This window comes from Hypanus sabinus, chromosome 8 (genome assembly GCF_030144855.1).
Source record: "Hypanus sabinus isolate sHypSab1 chromosome 8, sHypSab1.hap1, whole genome shotgun sequence".
NCBI lineage: Eukaryota > Metazoa > Chordata > Chondrichthyes > Myliobatiformes > Dasyatidae > Hypanus > Hypanus sabinus.
The window spans coordinates 71,359,594-71,384,134 of NC_082713.1; the positions used below are offsets into that span (position 1 = coordinate 71,359,594).

Genomic DNA, 24,541 nt, shown 5'->3' on the forward strand with positions numbered 1-24,541 from the left:
AGTTAACTTGGATCTGTGGCTGGCTTTGTTGATGTTCATGACGCTGAACGCCTGTTCACACAAATAGGTCGAGCCGAACAAAGAGTAAAGCGCAAATGTGGAATAATACGCTGCACCTCAACAAAGGTCAATGTATATAGAGTGCGTCATCTATTGGGAAAACGCCAGAATTGCGGGGAAACAACGTTAACAAGGTTTATTAATATAATTTCATCAAGTTCTGCGGGCCAGATTAAAAAGCTTAACGGGCCACATATGGCCCGCGGGCCGTAGTTTGCCCATATCTGTTCTAGTGTGTCAATCAAGACTTTTGTATTCAAGTTTCTGGATCATGGCCTATACCGACAATGCTAACAGCATTTTGGTCCAGGAATTAAAATAATTAAATATTATCATGTTCAGATGTACTGTAATGGACTCTTTGACAAAGTTCAAAGTAAATTTATCAAAGTACATATGTCATCATATACAACCCTGAGATTCATTTTCTTTTTGGGCATACTCAATAGATCCATAATAGAAAAATAACCGTAACGGAATTAATGAAAGACTGCACCAACTTGGGCGTCAGTGTGCAAAAACAACTAACAGTGCAAATATGAAAAAGAAATAATAATAATAATAAATAAACAAAAAATATCAAGAACATGAGATGAAGAGTGCTTGAAACTGAGTCCATAAGTTGTGGGAACATTACAATGATGGGGAAAGTGAAGGTGAGTGTAGTTATCCGCTTTGGTACAAGAGCTTGATGGTTGAGGGATAATAACTGTTTCTGAAACTGGTGGTGAGAGTCCTGGGAAGCCCGTACTTCCTGCCTGATGGCAGCTGTGAGATCAGAGCTTGTGTTTGGTGGTGGGGGTCCCTGACAATGGATGCTGCATTTCTACATCAAAGCTCCACGTAAGTGTGCTCAATAGCGGGGAAGGCTTAGCCTGTGATGGACTGGGCCTTATCCACTACATTTTGTAGGGTTTTCCATTCAAGTGCATTGGTGTTTCCATGCCAGTCCATGATGCAGCCAATTAACATACCTGCCACATCACATCTATGGAAGATTGTCAAACTTTTAGATGTCATGCCGGACCTTTGCAAATTCCTAAGGAAGTAAGATACTGTTGTGCTTTGTTTGTAATTTTACTTTCATGCTGGGTCCAGGGCAGGTCCTCCGAAATGATAACACCAAGGAATTTAAAGTTGTTGATCCTCACCACTTCTGATCTTCCGATGAGGCTCACAGACCTCCTCCTCCTCAGGTGTCCTCCTCCTGTAGTCAATAAAAAGCTCCTCAGTCTTGCTGACAACGGGTAAGATCAACTAGATTTTCAAGCTCCCTCCTATATGCTGATTAGTCCTATGAAAGTGGTACCGTCAGCAAAGTTGAATATGGCATTGGAGTTATACTTAATCACACAGTCATAAGTGTAAAGTGAGTAGAACAGGGTGCTAAGCACACAGCCTTATGGTGCACCTGAGCTGATGGAGATTGTGGAGGAGATGTAGTTGCCAATCCAAACTGACTGGGGTCTGCAAGTGAGGCAATCAAGGATCCAATTGCACAGGGATGAATTGAGGCCAAGGTCTTGAAGCTTATTGATTAGTTTTGAGGAGATGATGGTATTGAATAGTCAATAAAACATCGTGATGTATGTATATTCATTGTACAGATGTTTCATGGTTGAGTGAAGAGACAGTGAGGTGACATCTGCTGTGGACCTGTTGCACCAGTAGGCAAATTGGAGTGTACCCAATTTGCTTCTCAGGCAGACCACTGCCTGTGAGGAGATTTTACGTCCTCGCTGTGATAACACAGATTTCCACTGGGACCTCTGGTTTCCTCCCACATTCCAAAGATATACAAATTAGTAAGTAGCGGGCATGCAATGTTGGTGCAGAAACTTGGCAGCACATTGGGTTGCCCCCAGCACATCCTCGAATTTTGTTGGAGGTTGATGCAAATGATACATTTCTCTGGATGTTTCGATGGACATCAGACAAATAAAGATAATCTTTATCTATAAGGATCAATGCAAGAGCTTTAAGGCTGGCACAATGGGCAATGAGACAAAAGACTGGGAAGTTCTCAGGCTTCAGCAAAATAAGACCAAGAACTTGATAAGATTTAGGGAAGCAAAATATGATGGTATTTGGTTTCCTGTCTGCAAAACCCTAATCTCAAAAGAAGACTTTAAACCCTATCTGATATGAATATCGATAGGTAAGGTATCCTCATTATAGGGTGCTTATATTGTATCCACCTACTCTGCAAGGACTAACTAACTCCCCTGCGTAGCCTCTGTGGTGAAGTTTATCTGGCAATACTCATTGTTTGAGTAACGGGTTTCCCCCTCCCTACCAAGGAAGGGATACCTCCAGCTAAACAAGTACATTGAAACATAGAAAACCTACGGCATAATACAGGTATTTCGCCTCACAATGCTGTGCCGAACATGCACTTACTTTAGAAATTACCTCAGGTTACCCATAGCCCTCTATTTTCCTAAGCTCCATGTACCTATCCAGAAGTCTCTTAAAACACCCTACCGCAACCACCTCTACCACCGTTGCCGGCAGCTCATTCCATACACTCAGCACTCTCTGTATAAAAAACTTACCCCTGACATCTCCTCTGTACCTTCTTCAAAGCACCTTAAAACTGTGTCCTCTCATGTTAGCCACTTCAGCTCTGGGAAAAAGCCTCTGACAATCCACATGATCAATGCCTCTCATCATCTTACACAGCTCTATCAGGTTACCTCTTATCCTCTGTCACTCCAAGGAGAAAAGGCCGAGTTCACTCAACCTATTCTCATAAGGTATGCTCCCCAATCCAGGCAACATCCTTGTAAATCTCCTCTGCACCCTTTCTATGGTTTCCACATCCCTCCTGTAGTGAGGCAACTAGAACTGAACACAGTACTCCAAGTGGTCTGACCAGGGTCCTATGTAGCTGCAACATTACCTCTCGGCTCCTAAACTCAATCCCACTGTTGATGAAGGCCAATACACCGAATGCCTTCTTAACCACAGAGTCAACCTGCGTAGCAGCTTTGAGTGTCCTACGGACTCAAACCCCAAGATCCTACTGATCCCCCACACTGCTAAGAATCTTACCATTAATACTATGTTCTGCCATCATATTTGACCTACCAAAATGAACCACCTCACACTTACCTGGGTTGAACTCCATCTGCCACTTCTCAGCCCAGTTCTGCATCCTATCAATGTCCCAGCTTAACCTCTGACAGCCTACCACACTATCCACAAAACCTCCAATCTTTGTGTCATCAGCAAATTTACTAACCCATCCCACAGCTTTCTCACACAGATCATTTATAAAAATCACAAAGAGCAGGGGTCCCAGAATGAAGCCCTGAGGCACACCACTGGTCACCGACCTCCATGCAGAATATGACCCAACTACAACCACTCTTTGCCTTCAGTGGGCAAGCCAGTTCTGGATCCACAAAGCAATGTCCCCTTGGATCCCATGCCTCCTTACTTTCTCAATAAGCCTTGCATGGGGTACGTTATCAAATGCCTTGCTGAAATCCATATACACTACACCTACTGCTCTACCTTTATCAATGTGTCTAGTCACATCCTCAAAATCAGGCTTGTAAGGCATGCCCTGCCTTTGACAAAGCCATGCTGACTGTTCCTAATCATATTATTGCTCTCCAAATGTCCATAAATCCTGCCTCTTAGGATCCTTTCTATCAACATACCAATCACTAAAGTAAGACCCACTGGTCTATAATTTCCTGGGCTATCTCTACTCCTTTTCTTGAATAAGGGAACAATATCCACAACCCTCCAATCCTCCGGAATCTCCCTTTCTTTCTGGTATTTATACTATTTTCTACAAGATGACATCATGTGCCACAATGTTTTCCAGATACCTTTGTAGAAACAAAGTGACTCTCACAGAGGGGTTAAAAGCTTCTGGTGACTGAGATCCCAAACATCCAATTTACTATTGAGAGAGATAGTCCTCCAAGTTCACAAACATCTTACTTGTAACTGTGTTTGATGTGCTGAATGACATAACCCCACTGCCCTGCATTTGGCTAATGAAGTCAGGAGGCCTCTTGACCATTTTGCTTTGCAAAGCAGGAAGCCACCTCCTATGGGCTAGCAGTCCATATTCTGTAATGTTGTTTGCAAAGCTGTACATCCAGTTTCAAACTGATTGCGGCATGCAGTTTACATTCAGAACTGGAGGCTGGTTCTTGTTTACAAGAAGAAGCTGAGCAAAGGATATTTGTTACATTCTTAGCTCTATCATCAACATCTCTGACTCTTTGTTAATGTCATACCACTGTGCTAGAAAACTTGAGTTTGGCAATATGCCACTTAGGCCCTGGAAAGTAAATAACCATAACAAAATTATAAGGATAACCAGAAGAGAAACAAAAAAAGATATAGGCAACCCTTGCTTTAGAGCTATTCAAGTAGTAGAAATTTAATGTTACCACATTCAGGGATCACTACTCAAAAATCTGAGATGTCGAGTACAATTCCCTCTCACTGAATTTTTTGTCAACTTTTAACTCCCAAAGCTTGTTGCTGATGTGGTTTTGCATTACAGAAGATCAAGGGGTGTGGCGTATTTAGGACCTTGATAAGATGCCACACAAGAGGTGATTAAACAAGCAGTGCATAGGATAACACATTGACATAGATTGAATATTGCTTAATGGACAGAAAACAGAGTAGAAATAACTGGATCATTTTTTGGGTTCGAGACTGTGACTAGCGTGGTATCAGACAGGATCAGTGACACCTAAAAGATGAGAAAAGTAAAATCATCCACTTTGACAGAAAACAAAGAGCAAATATATTTACTTTTTATTAAAAGAGGTCTTGGTAAAGATATCTTACTGCAATTATATGGAGACTCAGTGAAACCGTAGCTGGAATAGTGTGGACAATTCTGATGACCCTATCAAAGGAGCGACTGAGGGTGAAGCAAAGGTTGAACAGATTGCTGAGGTAGTGCAGACAGAGGATACGTTGTTCATGTAGAAACATTAAGCAGACAGGCCTGTACTGTCTTAAATTTAAAAGAATGAGAGGCTACCTCAGCAAAACAAAATTACTGCAGTATTTGACAAGGGTAAATTCAAGGATAATGAACCACAGGCCCAAACAAGGGTTTATATATTCAGGACTGGGAATGAGAAGACATTTCTTCACCAGGATAATGAAGCTTTAGACTTCTCCCCACAAGAGTGCTTTGGAGGCTCAGGCCACTGAGTATACGTGTAAGAGAGATTTTTCAACAGTAGGGGATATTAGTTTAGTGAAAAAGTAGCACTGAATTAAAGTATCAGCCACGATCTTATAGAATGGGGAATAGGCACAGGAAGCCAAATAGCATATATTTGCCTTATGTTTATTAGCTAATCTAGCACTGGATAAGAAGTGTCATTGGCTACATGTAGCCACTTCAGTGGGAGCTGGCAGAATGCAAACTTCAGGACGTCAAAAATAAAAGTAGTTTTTTGCCAAGGGCACAGCTTATTACAGGAGTCTTACACAATTCTGCCCTTTCATTCTTTATGTCACTCTTTGATCTATAGGACCACAAATTCAGGCTCAGGTGTTTAGAACAATTTCACTGGAATGCTGTCTTCATGGTCACAGAGTCAGTCAATTCAACCGCACCCCATTTATATTATCCTCCTGCCTACTGTGGATGAGGTTCTGTAAGATCAGATTTATTTGCTGTCAACTGTTTAGCTTTGCAGAAAATTCAGCATTAACAGAACGCTGTCACATAGTAAGGTCACATTCATGCTTTTGTCAGTCTGGGCAAGTCAGAACAAAGGTGACACAAGGTGCACATTGCCCCTGAGAAGGTGAGCTGAGAGGTTTGTGTAGAGACCCAGCAATGGGGTATACTTCAGACAATATAAATGATTTGAGTTGTGTATTATGACATTTTTAATATAAAAACATAATTTAAAATATAAACCTAGTGTGGGAGGTACCAATAGGACAAGCACAATATAATGTAAATATCATATTGCATCTCAATGCAATTCTTAAGTACAACATTCTACAGGCAATCAAAATCTAGGAGAAAGATAGAGTTTGCATGAGCATTAGGGGAGTGGTAGAAGAGATGCCTGTGCTTTGGGACAGATTCCAAATGATAGACCCTCAGCAGCTAAAAGCACAACCATCTGTGGTGGAATGATGGGGATCTATGTTTGAAGTTCACTCATAGCCCAAGTGGCTGAAAACTAGCCAGGTGATGTATGTAGGTTACGTATAAGAAGCCAGAAATGCTGACCTGAAAGACCAGAATTGTCTCTTAAAATTATCTTGCTTCTCATTCTTAAAAAAAAACCTCAAGATATCCCATTGGCACCTTTTGCTATCTGACCTTAGCTCTGTCAAATGGTATTTGAAGATGCTCAGGAAGTATCCCAGAATATTTTCTTGTGTTGTTGAACATAACTGGTGATTATATTCATTTCAAGCCTAGGACATGGCCCGTTCTTGATTATAGGAATACTACCTATTACCTTTGGAACTACTTTTCAACTACAAAGTGGACAATACTTTTGTTTCTACTGGACACTATGCCAGAGTCTTGCTCATCCACATAATCCAGAAATGTATTTTTTGATTTATCTCCTCCATCATAGGTCATTAGAAATCTTGAATAGGTGGTTTTCTATTCCATTAGCACAGTTGCTAATTACTGCAGGCCAAACATGAAACCTTGTCTATACTAGTCACACAACTCATTTTGAAGCCAGATTAACAGTTTCTTTTTTCTCTCATAAACCTCCATTTTATCTAAGCATCCCTGAAAATCTAAGGATGTAAACAGAGATTAGTTTATTTTTCCTTTTATTACATTCTTCACTTCTATTGTTTTTCTTGGATAATTTTCTTAATTATTAATTCCATATTAGCTTTTAGAAATTCCCAGATGCACTCCTTGCCCTTGCCTGTAAGCTGAGGCAAGGCAATCAATTACTATTGTGTCAGTCCAATTACTACTTCTAATATATGTTACAGTTTGGGGTGGGGGGGGGGCAGGATGTCATTCTACCATTGAGCCCATGGAAGCTCGCAGAATAGTTCCATCCATCCCACTTCTTTCCATACAAACTATTCTTCCATTCCCCTCCCCCACCCTTATGGTTCTCCCTTTCATATAATGATGGAAAGGTATAGTTCAGGGGTTGGCAACCCGCGGCTCCGGAGCCGCATGCGACTCTTTCATCTCTGTGCTGCGGCTCCCCGTGGTTTGTTAGTTTTTGAAATGTAATTCGAAATTTGAAGATTATGGTGATCTTGTACAATCTAAAAACGTTGTGGAGACCCCATTTCCTGGCACATCCGAACCGGCTCACAATTAGCCACCGTTCCGGCTAAGGGAGATAGCCTACGGGGGTTTGTGAGTACGTGTCTTTTGGAGCATCCGCGCCCACGGGGACGGGTTGAGGGAGGCTTTAAAGCAAGGCTGTTTAGTTCAAATAAAGTTACCTTTGACTGCAGTGTCTTTATTTTAGCGCTGCGTGTAGCACACCGCTACAACCTGTTTTTTATCGCTATTAATATACATCACCACTGCCAATGCCTGACACCCGCCAGTGCGCGCTTTCTTTTAATTCTTCGATCCAAGGTAGGCTAACTATGGAGTAACCTTCAACCCAACGTCTTTTTTTCGGAGTTCAAAATGTTTTTGTTGCATGCAGAAATGTAATTTCGTTTTCTCTGCAGGAGTTCATCAATTTCATAAATGCAACACATTATAGTTTGTTTATACATAGCATAAACGCAAAAAAATACCGTTGTATGCAGAGTTATTTCATTTTAAATGTCAAATGGGTTTTGTGGCTCCCAGTGTTTTCTTTTCTGTGGGAAATGGGTCCATATTGGCTCTTTCAGTGGTAAACGTTGCCGACCCCTGGTATAGTTCATCACCTGCTCCAGACATTAACTATTTCTTCCCCTGAACGCAACTATAGAAAATGTTTTGATTTAATATCTTATAAAAGTTACATTCCAGATTCTTACACTCCTGCACTTGTCAAAGAAAAGATTTTGCCTTTTATACCGCACAGTTGTGAACATGATTTGTTGCACAGAGTGAACCAAAAAGCAGTCAGAGATTCCCCAGTTTGGTTGTAAGTATTCTCCAGCCCAAACTAGTACTCTAGTTTAAAAAGCTTGTAATGCCATAGGTTTGTATTTACTATGTGCCTGGTATTTTTAAACTGGCTTCACTTCCAAGAGTAGCACTGTTCTAAGTGGCCTGCAAGTGATCTCAGAGGCAGCACTATGTCTCTGTGAAAGAAGTACTTCTTCTCTGATGTTTCAATATAAAGTGGCTGCTGCACTGTTACAGGCTCCATCTTTTGTACAAACTGAGGTCCGTTTTGTTTCAGAATGGATGATAACATTTCCTTATGCTGGTTGATGAATAGATAGTGTATTTGATTTTCCTGTCCTCATTATTCTTCATGCCATAACAGATTAACAGATTCATCTCACATGGCACTTTACTGCGAGAAGCTGGCTGGTTCAGTTACTTACATTTCAAACATGATTATAACATCATTGAAGTATTGAGTGGTCTTCTGATGCTATTCCTTTTTAATTGAAATAACAAATCAAAGGAGGCTTGAGTGAATTTGCTTCATGAGCAGAATTTGCACGGACACCTTCATATACCTAACAAACCTGTACTGTGTCTGGTGCCTGAGATTAGCTTAGAAAGAGGGATGGAGACAGCCTTTGAAGCAAGGAATAGGTATGGGAGGAATCAATCAAACCAACCAAACAGTAAGAGGACTGAGTAGTAAATGCCAGTACTGACTTCACTAGCATATCCTTCTTTAAGGCTCACCACAAAATATACCCTTTTGGTCAAGCTTTTTAGTCCACTTGTCCAATTAGCAAACTTTGTACAAGCTCACTCCTGTGAAACACCACACTATTCAGTTATTGCAGGACAACAACAAAACATAATGAAAAACAAACTGCTGGATGAACTCAGCACGTCAGGCAGCATCTGAGAAGGAAAATGGATAGTCCCTGTTTCGAGTCAAGGCACTTCTTCTGGATAACAAATTGCAGTTACGTTGCACCTACAATATATGCAAAGATTTCATCACACTTTACAGTGTTAGCAAAAATAATCTGATAGTTACACAAAGAGATATTAGAATGGACGATCCAATGCCATGGAAAAGAGTGAGGATCACCGGAAGACTCAGAGATGGTTTGGGGAGACGTTTCAGTACTTGAGCTTTTAGCAGCAAAAGGCAGCAAGGCAAGTGAATTTGGGAAAGCACCCAAATTTGTCGCATTGGAATAATTAGAAAATTGCAGGATGTGTGAAAACAGGCTAGTTGTTGTTCTTCAAGAGTACCAAAGGATCACAAAGCCAGATGTAGCAACCATCCACCCACACCCACCACTTTACCAAATGAGACACAAATGACATTTAGTTTCTAAGGACAATTCCAAACTTTCAGCTAGAACCAGCTGAACACAGTTGACAGTGATGAGGCAAGGGGAGTGAGAGATGGCTGAGAGAACACGGGGCTGTGCTTCATGCCAGCTCTATCATCCAAGAAGATCATGACTGAACATTATTTCAGTTATTTTCTTGTACCACCTCCCACCTCTTGCTTTCATTGAACCTACGGACCATTTCAATGACTGTTCTACAGTTCCCTGGGGAATTAAATTTCAAAGAATTGTCATTATTGAAGATAATTCTCTTCATCTCAGTCCGATGGCTCCTACCCTTACTCTGAAATTGTGCTCTGAGAAATTGTACTCTGAGAATTCTAGACTTCTCATCAGGAAAAACACCCAGTTTTCTCAGCTTCTCATACAGCCAATTCTGGAACCAATCTATTCAATCTTTGCTGAACTCCTATAACAAGCACAACTTTTTGTGGGCAAGGAGACATTGACATCAAAAGTATCAATTAACTATTTCTCACTGCACAAAATAAGATCCAAAATAGCTTTTTCCTCAATTTATTCCTCAATATATTAATCTGGAAAAACACTGTTAATGCATTCCTTAATCTAGTCCTGTACCTCATTGCAGAAATTTGTTTAATCTAATCTACTAATACACTAAAATGATTCCCACACTTCTTCTGGTATACATACCTCTGAGATCCTAGTTAAACAACTCTCTGGTAACTTCAGCATAATTCTTTTTAACATTTTCTGCCCTTTGCTATTTTCTTAACTTGATTCAAATTGATTTTAATTAAACCATTAAACCATGAGACATAGGTGCAGAATTATGCCATTCAGCCCATTGAAAAAAGCTGCAGACGGTCGTAAATTTAGCCAGCTCTATCTTGGGTACTAGCCTACAAAGTACCCAGGGCATCTTTTGGGAACAGTGTCTCAGAAAGGCAGCGTCCATTATTATGGACCTCCAGCACCCAGGACATGCCCTTTTCTCACTGTTACCATCAGATAGGAAGTACAAAAGCCTGAAGGCACACACTCAGCGATTCAGGAACAGCTTCTTCCCTTCTGCCATCCGATTCCTAAATGGACATTGAACCCCTGAACACTACCCCACTTTTTAACTATATATTATTTCTGTTTTTGTACAATTTAAATCTATTCAACTTACATATACTGTAACTTATTTATTATTTTTTCCTCTTCTATATTATGTATTGCATTGAACTGCTGCTGCTGCTAAGTTAACGAATTTCCTAACACATGCCAGTGATAATAAACCTGATTCTGATTCTAAGTCTGAGTCTGCTCCACCATTTGGTCATGTCTAATTTATTTTCCCCTTCTGCCTCATTCTCCCCACAACCTTTAACACCCATAGTAATCAAAAACATATCTTCCTCCATTTTAAAAGTACCCCCAATGACTTGGCCTCCAAAACTAAATGTGGCAATGAATTCCACTGATTTATCAATCCCTGCCTAAAGAAGTTCTTCCTCATCTCTGTTCTAAAGTAACAGCCTCCTATTCTGAGGCTGTGTCATCTGGTTCTCGAGCTCCCCACTATTGAAAACAACCTCTGTACATCCACTCTATCTTGGCCTTTCAATATTTGGTAGGTTTCAATGAGATACCTTATTCTTCTAAAATCTAATGAATACCAGCCCAAAGCCATCAAAAACTCCTCATGCATTAACTCTTTCAGTCTGTGATCATTCTCGTAAACATCTTCCCGTAAAAACCCTTTCTTGGATTTGGGGTCCAAAGCTGCCTACTGTACTCTAAATGCAGTTTGACTAATGCCTTATAAAGTCTCAGCATTATAGCCATATTTTTCTAGTCTTCTTGAAACTAGTGCTTATATTGTATTGCCTTCTTTATTACTGACTACATCATTCCAGCTATCAAAGTGCATGATCATATACTTCCCCATCCTGTGTTCCATCTGCCACATCTTGCCCCATTCTCCTAATCTGCCCAAGTCCTTCTACAGACTCCCAGCTTTCTCAACACTACCTACCTCTCCACCTATCTTTGTAATGTCTGCAAGCTTGGTACAAAGCTTTCAATTCTGTCATCCACATCATTAACGTATAGCGTCAGAAGTACCACACTCAACACAAACTCCTGTGAATTGCCCTAGTCACCAGAACAGGCCTTCTTTATTCCCACTCTCAGCCTTCAGTCAGTCAGCTACTCTTCTTTCCATGCTAGTATCTTTTCTGTAATACCATGAGCTCGTAGTTTGATAAGCAACCTCATGTGCAGCACCTTATCAAAGGTTCAAGAAATCCAAGTAAACAACATCCACTAACTCTCCTTTGTCTATCTTGTCTGCTTCTTCTTCAAAGAATTCCAACAGATTTGTCGGATAAGTTTTCCCCTTAAGGAATCCATGCTGACTTCCACTAATTTATCATGTGCCTCCAAGTACTCTGAAACCTCATCCTTAATAATGGGCTCTAACATTTTGCCAAACCCTGAAGTTAAACTAACCAGTATAGAATATCCTGACTTTTGCCTCCCTCCCTTCTGAAAGGATGGAGTGACATTTGTGATGTTTCAGTCCTCCGGAACCATTCCAAAATCTACTGTTTCTTGAAAGATCACTGCTAATGGCACAAAAATCTGCTCAGCTACTCCTTCAGAACCCTGGTGTGTAGCTCATCTGACCAGTTAACTTAACAACCTTCAAACCTTTCCGCTTTCTAAGCACCTTCTCCTTGGTAACAATGACTACACTCACTCCTGCCTTGTCATTTTTGAATTTCTGGCAAGCTGCTAGTTTCTTCCACAGAGAAACATACTCTTTGAGTTCATCTGCCATTTCTTTGTTCCCCATTACTACAACTCCAGTGTCATTTTCCAGCAGTCCAATATCCACTCTTGCCTCTCTTTGACTCTATATATCTGAAAAAAACTTTATATATTAGAATATCAAGTTCATTGTTGCTCAAGTGTATAGAACTAAATGAAACATTGTTCTTCTGGAACCAAGGTGCAAAACACAGCACATATAGTCACATAGAGCACATATAGTTATGATCCAGTGTATACAAACACAAAATAATATTAGCATGTCAGTAGCATAGTCTGAAGATTGGCAGGTTGACATAAGGTGTGAGGTGTATGTTTACACACACATAATAATGTCACTGGCACTATTATAACAAAGCAATCAACAGTACGTAAAACAGCAGCAAAAGGTGAAAAGTGGCCAGTGCAGGATGAGAGTGCTTCTGTGAGTTTGGGAGTGGGGGTTGCAGGGCATTCAAATAGGGTGTATGTGCATGCTGGGTGGCAGAGTGTGTTTAAAAGTCTAACAACCCAGGGAAAGAAGCTGTTGCCTAGCCAGACAGTTCAAGTTGTTATGACAAGTAGGAGGTCAAAGAGTTTGTGGCAAGGATGGGAGGGGTCTTTGACAAAGCTGGAGGCACTGTGTATGCAACGCTTTAGCTATATGTCCTGAATGGGAGGTGAAGGGGGAAAAAAAACCCGATTATGTTTTCAGCAGTCCTCACCATCCATTGCAGGGTCTTGCAATCTGATGTTTTACAATTCCCATACCGGATGGTGATGCATCTGGTCACCATTGATGTACTCTGGATGAGAATGGGGAGTGGGGGGGGGGAACCCTCGCCCACCTCACTCTCCTCAGAAAGGTACTGCTGTGCTGTCTTAGCTAAAGAGGTAGTGCTGAGTGTCTAGGTGAAATCATCAGTAATGCGCATTCCAGGTGCTCCTGACTCTGGAGAAGCCATTGATGTGCAATACAGAGTAGACAACCTGCACCTCCTGAAGTCCACAGTCACCCATTTCATCTTGTCCATGTCGAGGCTCAGGTTATTGTGCTTGCACCAGTCCACAAGCTGCACTACCTCCTCCTCCCTGTATGCTGCTTTAAAATTATCCCTGATGAGGTCAGCCACTGTTGTGCCATCAGTGAACGTAATAATCTGGTTAGAATTAGAGTTGGTAGTACAGTTGTGTGTCAGCAGTGTGAACAGCAGCAGGATGAACATGCAGTGCCAGTTCAATGTAATAGAGCCAGAGATTTTACTGCTAATATGAACTGCTTGTGATCTCTTCGTCAGGATGTCCAAGGTGTTGAGACCCTACATGTCAGTTTTTCTACGAGTTTCTGGGAAATGACTACATTGAAAGCAGAACTAAAGTTAATGAGCAGTTTTCTTACATCAGAGACACGATCATTGAGGTAGGACAGGATTGTGTAAAAACAGAGGCTATGGCATTGTCGGTGGACAGATTTGGGTGATGTATAAACCTGTAGGTGTCCAGTGTGGTGAATACAATGATCATAATAATGATCTGTCAAACAAAGATCATTTGCCACCACTGCAGTAATCTCAACTCCTGCCCTCCATCAACCCACTATTCATTTTTTGGCAGTCCTTCCTAAATTTGAATGCCTGGAATGGTTTATTTACATCTTTGGTTACCATGCAGCCAACTTCCTCAAATTGAAATGAGATCATACACATTTCCTTTTATTATACTATTAATTCATTTATCTTGCAGTGAATACAACTGGCATTCAGATTCTGCAATGCTAAATTTTATCTTCCTTTTCTGCTTGAGTTTGACCTTGTTCTCTATTTATTTTACTTAACACTTTTCTAATTTCTTAAGTTTCCTTTAAAGTTCTCATCTGCCACCTCCCCACCACTGCACTACCCTCCCAATAAGGAGCAAACGAATGGAAGAATATAATGCTTCCAGAGGTTTGAACAGAGTGGGCTTTGATCACAGTGACAATAACATCCTTGCAATCAAGACAGTCAGAACATTGGAAACAAAAGAGCCTCTGTAGGTGCTGGAAATCTAGAGCAACAACACACAAAGTGCTGGAGGAGCTCAGCAGGCCAAGCAACATCTATGGAAAGAATAAACAAAGTTTCAAGTGGAAACCCTTCACCAGGACTCACTAAGTAGTCAAAGTTTCAGGCCAAGAGGGCAGAACATCCACAGTCAGAATGTTCCCCTTTTACCAGAGCACCAGATGGAATAGGGAACACAGTTTCACATTTCCAGTCTTGAAGTATCCACACTCCAAATCCACCTCCATCTTCTGAGATTTTGTATTCCTTAACATTTAGTTTGAGGAGACCACAAACGCTGATGTTCTAAAATCAACTGCTACCAACAGGTTTTTAAAGAGGGCTTCCTCCTCCCCATTCGTACCAGAGGGGCAATAACCTTTCAATTTCACATTTTAAAAAAATACTTGCTCTAAACCTGAGATGAGTAATGTATGCCTGAAGAGTCGCAATGGTTAGTTCAGTAAGTTGCAGTGGCCAATTCACCCGACTTCGACAGCTGCGACGGACAATGACTATATGGTATCTGGGAACATTGGACGTGTACGAGCACTCATGGAGCAGAAGGTAGTATATTCAAACCTGAGGTAAAAAACTCACTGCGACAGCCTCCGACTACTTTTCATTCATTTGTATTGACTTGGATGGATGAGATGGCAGCTTCGCTTACCATAATGGAAAAATATCTAATAATCCGTCATATTTGACAGAATCGCTACTAAAAATTAAAAAGCGGCATATATTGTTGATTCATCTTCAACTCACAATGATTGTGAGGGGCCTTTCAAAATTATTGCAGTGGTTAAGTAATTTCTATATAAAAATTATAAATCATATGTCAACGCAAATCCAGTTTGAAGTTGCATGAAACTCAAAGGATTGAACAGAATGATATCACCATGCTCAATGGACCCTTCAGACTTACAGCTAAGCTTCCCTCTGTGGTCTACAAGAGTTAGAAAATTATCTTACAATTAGTACCCCTGTTCCCCGATAGAGGAAATATTTTCAACCTACCTTTGAACAACTCTTTGCCGATGAATGAAACGCAGAACTTTCACATTCACGCACAGTCGCATGCTCCACCAAAGCGCCCGAATGTTTGGGGATTTCCTAACTTGATTTTCACCCTTTCCATTGGCTCAAGGTGAATCACAATTTTTCCATAACATCGGCCAATTGCCGATATAAGGGATCGTCTCCAAGCTCCACTCAGGATGAGAATGAAAAGGCATTTTTCCCCAGTTCCAATTCCCAGTATTGTTTTGACAATTAAGCCTAGGGAGAAAAAAACATCATAGTTCATTTGACATGTCATAGGTGTAACGTTATTTTCTTTCAGAAGAAAGCTTATTTCGAAGATTGAGCGATACATAAAAAGCAAAGAAGCAAACTGGACGAAAGTGTTCTGGCAGGACAAGTAGTTCGGAAAGATCATTCAGACATTAAGCAAGGCTTCAGGGATCGCAAAATCCATTCACTGGTTTTGCTCTGGCATTAGTAGCTAGGTGCTAACTTTCAAACTACGATGGCCCGGGAGCTATGAAGAGTGTAGATAGGGTTAGGAAGCACTGCCCTAGAACTGGGAGTCTATCGATAAAACACACCGAATAATTTAATTATGTCAGCCTAGTTGTTTACTGCGAAGCTAGAGAAACTTATTTGCAACAATTAGTAGACATTATCCTACAGACTCCTTATCTGGACTCCACGCACTGGACAGAGAAGTGTATTTTTGGAGACGCTCCCTTCGATTACAGTACGGCTCCTACTTTTCCCAGAAATGATCCCGAAAGACTTTTCGACATTTCATATGTCATAAGGGAAATAGTACAGGTTAGAGATGCGGGAACCCGTCCCTTAACCGCGCCTAAATCTCTGCCAGGCCACACAATCCGCAGTCCAGTCCTTGCACACATTTTAAGGAAAAGAACATCCTCCTAATATCGCCAGCCCAGCATAGTCTCCAAACTGTGCATAGCTGCTGTCCCGGGAGCAGCCTCCCCGGAGAGACCGGCCTGCGTCCTGAGGTTCGGATCGCTGCTCAACCGCATGGCTGTCGCACTCTCCCAAAATACTGAACTCACTTAGGAAATTGTCAAGAAATGTTTTATTTTAAAAGATACAAAAAAACTGTAATTCCCATACCGGGAGTCGAACCCGGGCCGCCTGGGTGAAAACCAGGAATCCTAACCGCTAGACCATATGGGAACGGATACCAAGTGCATGTTGTTGATGAGGTCCAAGCTGATAAGCGTATTGCAGCATTTTATTCAAGATTATAGTTAATTCTAGATTGGAAGGTAGAGAGTTCCGTAGCTATGGATGAACTTCAGAAACTATGAACCAACAGCAAGGCAGTTAGTCAGCAATGGAGCGTTTCTTCTTTTCTACAACCGGCTCTATCTTCGTTTAGTCTCTGAAATGTGTAGCAACTTCAATAATCCAGAAATTGTGCTACTGGAGTGCGTGGGTTACTGATCACTTTTAGAGTTTTTTGTTGTGTATTTATTAGTTCAGTAATATTTGAATAATATTGTAAATATACTGTTTGATTACGCAGTCTTTATTTGCTTAAATAATTCATTACGGGTACTGTATATGTAAACTACGTGCTCACGTACGTCATGACGTTACACGTAATACCCGCGCGTCTCGTTTAAAGTTAAAAAAACTTGACGTACACGAGTTATCTTCCAGCCTCCTTGCTTTTGATGTTTTAGAGTTACAGGATATAAGTGGTGACAAAGTATTTTTAAAACGAACCCAGGACGACTATCTACCTGTTGGAGTTCAACTTTTTTAAAACACATAGTGAGAAACAGTTGTTTGTTGAAAAAGCGCAGTGAGAAACGATCGAGCTAAGAAAAATCGCAGCGCGTTTTCTTTGCAAAATGAAAGATGATCAAGTTTTCAAAAAGCCAGAAAACGGAAGAATTCACAGGATCATAAACAGTACCAGGTGATAATAATAATAATAAATAAATAAAAGGAGAAATGGCTACATCAGAATGATAGACCCATTCGATTGCACAAGAGATATTTGGATTTTGTATATGGAGCAATATTTTGAAGCAGTTGAAATAGCCAATAAGTGACTGCCAGTTTTGCTACATGCATTGGGTGTAAAGTCAGACAGTTCGCTTGTAAGTTTGAGTGCTCCAACCAAACCAGCTGAAACAAGCTTTGCTGCTTTTGCCAGAGTAATGCAGAAACATTAAAGGCCAAACCCATCATTGGTTGCGGACCTCTTTAATTTTCAAAAGGGGAATCAAAAGGAAGAGGAGTCTATTTCAGTGTACGTGGTTGAATTGAAGAAGTTGAGTACTGTCAGTTCAGTGATGGACTTATTGATGCACTAACCAATTTCTTAGTTTGTGTAATTTTACAAGAAAGCATTCAAAAATGGCTCCTAACTGAAGCAAAATACTCAAAATGCTGGATGAACTCTGCAGGTCAGGTAGCATCTATGAAAACAAATCAAAATTTTGGGCCATGGCCCTTCTTCATGACAACTGAATTGAAGCACAACTTATATTTAAAAAGTTCAAATAGCTATATTGATGGAAACAGCAGATAGAGACACAATTAAGTTGCAATTGCAATGACGAAACAGAAACCTGCCAGGCCAAAAAAAATAGTGTTACCGTTGTAGCAGTGTCTCGCATACACCAGAATAACTTAGGTTTAAAGGTGTAACTTGCAAAAAATGCAACAAGGTCAGACACATATGAAGACCATGTCGGGCAGACAAAAATAAATGGACTGCACAGGAAGAGATGAAGATAAAAAGTCAATCTGCAGTCCCAAAAAAGAGCACTAATCTGCTTGTTGCTAATAAAACAAATGAGAGTGATACAGGTCTGGGCAACCTTGAGATTTACAATGTGAAAACTCACAATAGACAAGCAATATGGCTACACCAGAAAAAGCTAATTAATTAAGATGGAATTGGACACTGGCTCAGCTGTTTCAGTCATTCCACAACATTACTTTAAACTGCATTTCAAAGACACTGAACTGAAGCTTGCAAATATCCAACTAAGAACTTTAATTGAGAAAAGATAACTCCTGTGGGAATGATGTTTGTAACAATGAAATACAACAACCAACAAGCAAAATTGGCTTGTATGTGATAAAACCAGGAGGGCCAGTGGAATGAGTGGCTGAGACAACTACAACTTGGCCATTGCTTGGAGGCAATTCAATGCGGCAGAACTGAGGCGAGGTGAGTAGAGTTGAGACAGAGTACGGGTCCAAGAGTGAGGAAAGACCCAAGGTTTGATCGATTTAAAGGCTGGGCCGAATTGGAAAGGTCAGGTACAGGCCAAATTGAAGCAGCAGGGCTCTGCCCAAATAGTATATGTAAGCAACAGGGCCCAGATCTGAGACCTAAGGTTCGGATGATTTAAGCGCTGGAGCAGATTGAAAAGATCAGGGTGTCAGGGCCAGAGTCAAGGAACAGACCAATTCAATTTACTACTCCCTGATGTTTACTTGAATAATTACTTGTCTCTGTGCTGAACTTAGGTTGTGGCCTGTAACTAACAGGCTCCTGAATCGGCTGCAGTGATGCCTGTCTTCATGTTGTGGACTCACTTTAGTGAACTTCAGTTCTGAATCCCATCTGCTTACTTTTATTGTTTGCACCATTTTTTTTCTCTGCACATTGGGTATTTGGATGTCTTTTGTTTTAATGGGTTCTAATAGGTTTCTTTATTTTGTAGCCAACTGTAAGCAGACAAATCTCAAGGTTGTATAAAGTATGCATACTTTGATAATAAATGTACTTTAAACTTGAACTAGAGTGGGGATCTATTTGCATGCCACCTCCCCTGCGGTAGAGTCAATGGAAAGCAAATTAAGAAAAGTGCTACAACCATGTTCAAGCATAGCATTGGAAATTTCAAACATTTTCAAATTCAAATTCAAAAACAGGATAAAATACTATTAAATGAAAATGCCACACCCAAGTTTTACATGGCCCACCCGGTTCCTTATACTATCTGTGATAAAATAGCCAGTGAGCTAGATCGCTTGGAGGCCGAGTGAATTCTTTCCAAGGTTGAGTGGAACTCATGGGTAATGCCACTGGTCCCAGTAGCCAGCAGAATAGGTCTGTCAGGATCTGTGGTGATTTTAAGTTCACCATCAACGCAGTACTAAATGTAGATCCAGACCCTCTGTCCAGGATTTGCAAACCTTTCTGCAGGAAAACACTTCAGCAAAGTGGACTGAACTGAGACCTAATTACAGATGGAGATGGAAGATGAGTCCAAAATGTTTCTCACCGTAAACACTCACAAAGTACTTTATCACTATAATAGGCTTATTTTTGGAGTAGCATTTGCACCTGCACTCTGGCAGAAAGCTATGGACCAGATGCTGCAAGGCTGCCCAGGCACTCAGTGTTAACTGGATGACATCACTGGTACCAGTGAGGATGACAAGGAACATCTCCAAAAACTCAACACACTTAAAAACATTAGAAGGTTATGGGTTCAGAGCATGACTCAACAAGTATGAATTCTTTAACAGTGGTCACACTATTGATGCACAAGAATTACACAAGTGTGCAAGAAAATTCAAGCAATGGTGGACACCCCAAGGCCAAAGGGTGTATCACAGTTGTGGTCCTTTTTTAGGGTTTGTCATTTACTGTAACAGGTTCCTGCCAAACCTGGCTACTGTGCTTCAGCCCTTCAACTCATTACTACAGATTGGGAAGAAATAGCAAAGACAAAGATAAGTGAGTTGACTTTCCAAAAGATAAAGGAAACGGTGACATGAGACACCGTACTCACACATTATGATCCACATCGTCCAGTGGAAGGTGCCTGTGTTGCCTCATAGTATGGTATAATGCAGTCATATCACATAACGTAAGTGATGGAAGTGAACACCCCATAGCCTTTGCAGCACATTGTGTGAAGCTTGCATGCATTGTTCGGGATGCCAACAGGTCCAGAAGAAAATTGTCCAGAGCTGTCAGAACCACTTCCTGCAGTCCCAGTGTCAACTTCTACAGCCTCCACAGAGGCGTCCCTGGAACCTAAGATGGTTTTGGAGCTACAGGTCTCTCCTTCCAGGCAGAGTGACCCCTCTCCCCAACCCCTCATCAGGAATATCATTATCACACAGAAGTAAATCCTCCACAGCAATTAAATCGATGGGCCTGAATGAGACAATTTTGAATTTACTATGCTGTGGATACCTATATAGCAACTGTGTTGAGATTCATTCTCTATTGATCTTATAGCTTAGCAGGTAGGATTATTTTGTATTTAATATTTCAGTGGCATTTGAGTAAGGTAAATATATTGTTTCTGTAAGCATTCTTTATTTGTTTAAAAGTTCAAAGTAAATTTATTATTGAAGTACATATATGTCACCATATACAATCCTAAGATTAATCTACAAACCCCATTTCCAGAAAAGTTGGGATATTTTCCAAAATGCAAAAAAAAACAAAAATCTGTGAAATGTTAATTCATGTGAACCCTTATTTAACTCACAAAAGTACAAAGAAAAGAATTTCAATAGTTTTACTGACCAACTTAATTGTATTTTGTAAATATACACAAATTTAGAATTTGATGGCTGCAACACACTCAACAAAAGTTGAGACAGAGTTAAAATAAGATTGAAAAGTGCACAGAATATTCAAGTAACACCAGTTTGTAAGACTCCACATTAAGCAGGCTAATTGGTAGCAGGTGAGGTATCATGACTGGGTATAAAAGTAGCGTCCATCAAAGGCTCAGTCTTTGCAAGCAAGGTTGGGTCGTGGCTCACCCCCTTGTGCCAAAATTTGTGAGAGAATTGTTAGTCAGTTCAAAAGGAACATTTCCCAATGCAAGATTGCAGAGAATTTAGGTCTTTCAACATCTACAGTACATAATATTGTGAAAAGATTCAGAGAATTCAGAGACATCTCAGTGCGTAAAGGGCAAGGTCAGAAACCACTGTTGAATGTGCGTGATCTTCGAGCCCTCAGGCGGCACTGCATAAGAAACCGTCATGCTACTGTGACAATTATAGCCACCTGGGCTCGGGAGTACTTCGGAAAACCATTGTCACTTAACACAGTCTGTCGCTGCATCCAGAAATGCAACTTGAAACTGTATTACGCAAGGAGGAAACCATGTATCAACTCTATGCAGAAACGCTGGCGAGTTCTCTGGGCCCGAGCTCATCTCAGATGGACCGAAAGACTGTGGAACCGTGTGCTGTGGTCAGATGAGTCCACATTTCAGCTAGTTTTCAGAAAAAACAGGCGTCGCGTTCTCTGTGCCAAAGATGAAAACGACCATCCTGATTGTTATCAGCGAAAGGTGCAAAAGCCAGCATCTGTGATGGTGTGGGGGAGCATCAGTGCCCACGGCATGTGTGAGTTGCATGTATGTGAAGGTACCACTGACTCTGAGGCGTATATTAGGATTTTAGAGAGACATATGTTGCCATCAAGGCGACGTCTCTTCCCAGGACGTCCATGCTTATTTCAGCAGGACGATGCCAGACCACGTTCTGCACGGGCTACAACAGCATGGCTTTGTAGACACAGAGTGCGTGTGCTTGACTGGCCTGCTGCCAGTCCAGATCTATTTCCTATTGAAAATGTATGGCACATCATGAAGAGGAGAATCAGACAACGGAGACCACGGACTGTTGAGCAGCTGAAATCTTGTATCAAGCAAGAATGGACAAAATTTCCAATTGCAAATCTACTACAATTAGTATCTTCAGTTCCAAAACGATTAAAAAGTGTTATTAAAAGGAAAGGTGATGTATCACAATGGTAAACATGCCTCTGTCCCAACATTTGTTGAGTGTGTTGCAGCCATCAAATTCTGAATTTGTGTACAATTAAGTTGGTAAGTAAAACTATTGAAAATCTTTTATTTGTACTTTTGTCAGTTAAATAAAGGTTCACGTGAATTAACATATCACAGATTTTTGTTTTTATTGAATTTTGGAAACTATCCCAACTTTTCTGGAAATGGGGTTTGTACTTGCAGACACACTCAATAAATCCATAATAGTATAATAATTATAATTTCAATGAAAGGCAGCACGAACTTGGGTGTTCAACCAGTGCACAACAGACAGCAACTGTGTAAATACAAATCAAAAGAAATAATAATAATTAATAAATAAGCTCTAAATATTGAGAACATGAGATGAAAAGTCCTTGAAAGTGAGTTCGTAAGTTGTGGGAACATTTCAATGATGGGGCAAGTGAAGTTAACCCCATTAGTTCAAGACCTGATGAATAACTATTCCTGAACCTGGTGGTGTGAATCCGGAGGGTACCTTCTGCCTGATGGCAGCAATGAGAAGAGAGTATGTCCTGGGTGGTGGGGGTTCCTGGTGATGGATGCTGCTTTCCTGCAACAATGTTTCGTGTAAATATGCTTAATAGTGGGGAGGACTTTACCTGTGATTGACTGGGTCATGTCTGCTACTTTGTGTTGAATTCTCTATTCAAGGGCATTGGTGTTTCCGTACCAGGCTGTGATGTAGCTAGTCAATATACTCTCCACTACACATCTGTAGAAGTTTATCAAATTTTAGATGTCACGCCGAATTTGTGCAAACTAAGGAAGTAAAGATGCTGCCGTGCTTTCTTCATAATTGCACTTACATGGTGGGCCCAGAGAGGTCCTCTGAAATAAAGGTATCAAGGAATTTAAAGTTGCTGACCTTCTCCATATCTGATCCTAGACCTCTGGTTTCCTTCTCCAGAAGTCAATAATCAGTTCTTTGGTCTTGTTGACATTGAATAAGAGGTTGATGTTGAAGCACCATTCAGCCAGATTTTCAATCTCCCTCCTCTGTGCTGATTCATGACGACCTTTGATTTGGCCTACGACAGCAGTGCCATCAACAAACATAAATATAGCATTGGAGCAGTGCTTAGCCACACAGTCAGAAGTATAAAGTGAGTAGAGCAGGAGGCTAATCACATGGACCTGCATTGACAAAGATAATGGAGGAGATTGTGTTGCCAATCTGAACTGACTGGGGTGTGCAAGTGAGGAAATAGAGGATCCAATTGCAGAGGAAGTATTGAGGCCAAGGTCTTGAAGCTTATTAATTTGTTTTGAGGGGATGATGGCATTTAATCCAGAGCTGTATTTGATAAAGAGCATCCTGATGTATGCATCTTTGCTGAGCATATGTTCCTGGGTTGAGTGCAGAGCCAAATAAGTGGCATCTGCAGTCAACCTGTTGCTCTGGTAGGCAAATTGGAGTGGATCCAAGTAACTTCTCAGGCAGGAGTTGATACGTTTCATGTTTCAACCTCTCAATACATTTAATCACTGTAGATATAAGTACTTCTGGACGATAGTCATTGGGGAAGGTTATCACGTTTTGTTAGGCACCAGTATCATTGAACCTGCTTGAAGCAGGTGGGTACCTCAGACGAAGGAAGAGGTTAAAGATCTCAGTGAACATTCCAACCAGTTAAAATGCACAGGTCTTTCGTGGGTTCATCCATCTGAAGAGTACTTGCACATTGCCTCACAGACTGAAATCACAGGATAACCGGGGGGGGGGGGGGGGGGGGGGAGGGTACCATGGGTGTATGTGATAGTTCCTCCATGATTTAATGGCCAAAGCAAGCACAGAAGACATTGAGCTCGTCTAGTAGCGAAGTCTATGTGGCTTGATTTAACATTATAAGAGATGCACTCAAGCCCTCCCACAAATGTTTAAATAGTTCATTACAGGTTATATATAAAAATACGTGAATTGCATGCATCATGAGGCCACCACATGATATGCACATGCCTCACTTAAAGTAAAATTTAACATACACTAGTTATCTCCAGGCTCCCTTGTTTTCCTTTCAACCAGTTTTAATGTTTTGGAATTACAACACAACACTTCTCACCAGCGTGAACTGAACTCTTAACCTATTGCTGACTTTTTAAAAAAATGTACTGTTATAAGGGCATGACTTTTTACATTACATGTTATTGAAAGTAACAGAAAAGTTGGCTAAAGAATAAATTTCCATAAAAGCTGTTGTGCTTAATATCAGAGTGCCATTTACCACTGAGATATTTACAGCTTCAGAGAAATAGGTGGATTTTACTTCAATGAGTGTCTGGTCTATTCTTGTTAGTGATGGTGGGACTCGTTTGTAACAGTGCTGTTGTGCACACACAAGTTGCTTGAGCTCAGGTCTTTTCAGTGGATGGTAAATTGCCATACACCTGTAGGGGGTA

The 24,541-nt window shown here is 40.8% G+C and overlaps 1 protein-coding gene and 1 non-coding gene across 3 annotated transcripts in view; both read right to left on the reverse strand.

Annotated features, from left to right (window-relative positions):
* The window catches only part of elf1 (E74-like ETS transcription factor 1), a 293,475-nt gene extending 277,924 nt beyond the window's left edge, over nucleotides 1-15,551 (reverse strand). For both annotated transcript variants that reach the window (XM_059977322.1, XM_059977321.1), the window contains exon 1: nucleotides 15,324-15,551. The gene's annotated coding sequence lies outside the window, so the exon portion shown is untranslated. The remainder of the gene's footprint in view (nucleotides 1-15,323) is intronic.
* Nucleotides 15,552-16,445: 894 nt separating this feature from the next.
* Nucleotides 16,446-16,517, reverse strand: trnae-uuc (transfer RNA glutamic acid (anticodon UUC)). Its single transcript has one exon. It is a non-coding gene; the product is annotated as a tRNA-Glu (tRNA).
* Nucleotides 16,518-24,541: the final 8,024 nt, after the last annotated feature.